The sequence below is a fragment of the Fukomys damarensis genome, unplaced genomic scaffold (assembly GCF_012274545.1).
Source record: "Fukomys damarensis isolate Sample0158 unplaced genomic scaffold, DMR_v1.0_HiC HiC_scaffold_5, whole genome shotgun sequence".
NCBI lineage: Eukaryota > Metazoa > Chordata > Mammalia > Rodentia > Bathyergidae > Fukomys > Fukomys damarensis.
The window spans coordinates 73,956,953-73,958,657 of NW_022900917.1; positions in this window are offsets into that span (position 1 = coordinate 73,956,953).

Sequence of the window (1,705 nt, forward strand, 5' to 3'; positions counted from 1 at the left end):
TTTTTTTTTTTTTTCTGTTCCCAAATTACCATGAGGTTCCTAAGCCTGCAAGGAAGTGACATTCCATATTCTTCTAGAAGGTCAGGGACCTTTAAGCCACATACCAGACCAACGTTTCCAAAGGGACTTTATAAGGACTGGCATCTGGGCTAGGTATAGCTCAGTGATAGAACATTTATCTAATGAGCATGAAATTGCAGGTTTGATGCACAGCACACACATGCACATATACACACACACACACACACACACACACACACACACACAAAAACAAATGAAAAATCTGTGGCTCCATAAAGTCAGTCTTGTCTCCTTAAAGTTGGCTGGCTATATCTGAAAGTATGACATTTTAGTCAACGGCCTAGTAATATAACCAATGTTTGCAGTTAGGTCGTGCTACAAAAAAAAAAAAAAAAAAAAGTTCTCATCCAGGCGTGGTGCATGCCTGTAATCCCAGTACATGGGAGGCTGAGGCAGGAGGATTGCTATGAGTTTGAAACCAGCCTGGGCTACATAGTGAGTTCCAGGCCAGTCTGAACTACATAATGAGACCCTGTCTCAAAGAAAGAAAGAAAGAACAAAAGAAAAATTATCATTGTGATAGAGAAAACTTTTGTAAATAGTCTGAAATAAAAAAGTTAAGATGAAAGGAACGTCATCAGTCCTGCTTTTCTAACTCCAACTCCCACCCTTGTCGGTTGGAATAGTTAAACATAAACATCCTGAAAGAGAATGCTACCTTTGGGTTAGCATTGTACTGTCTTGTGACCATGATTTGTGATAGGAACTGTGGGAACTAGAATGTCTTATCACCTGAAATAAGGTCATGATTGTAAGAATCCTATAAAAGATTATCACCCAGCCCAGGGTTAGTCATTTGGCACAGCCTTTGATGCAGGCAAACCCTTTCCTAGCAAAGTAAACTTTTTTATTTTACCCTCTTCTGCATCTCTGTGTGTCATTTACCATTTCCTTCTGCAACAGCTGAACCATCCATATTGCCATGGCAATTAGAATACTTTCTAATTTTTTAGATACTTTCTAAGTTCTGGATGCATTGGAAGGTAGAAAAGTTACAAAAACTACACTTAACCAGGGCTAGGAATGAAGATTGCTGGTAGGGTACTTGCCTACCATGTAGCGGCTCCTGGGTTTAATCCTTAGCACTAGGGAAAAAAAATAAGAAGAACAAGGAAAAACTAGATGCACTTTACCAAATTGCTGTAAGCTATAGCTAGCTTAAATAGGAATAAAGAAATCCTTACATCTGAATACTAAAACCAGGTGTGGTGGTGCACACCTGTAATCCCAGCACTTGGGAGGCTGAAGCAGGAGGATTACTATAAGTTCGAGGCCAGCCTGAATTACATAGCTAGACCCTGTCTCAAAAAATAAAATGAAATAAAATATTTGAAAAGCAATGTGTCAAATCAGTCCATTAAAAAGATACAATTATTTACAGCCCCATGTACTTTGTGTGTGTGTGTGTGTGTGTGTGTGTGTGTATGATGGGATTGAACCCAGGGCCTTTGCACTGAGTTGCATCCCCAGCTCTTGTTTTTATTTTGAGACAGCATTTGCCTAAATCACTAAATTGCCCAAGCTATACTGAAACTTTTGATTTTCCTGCCTCAGCCTCCCAGAGTGCTGGTTTACAGGCTTGCAGCACCACGCCTGCCTTGCCTGATCATGAATTAGCAGGCTT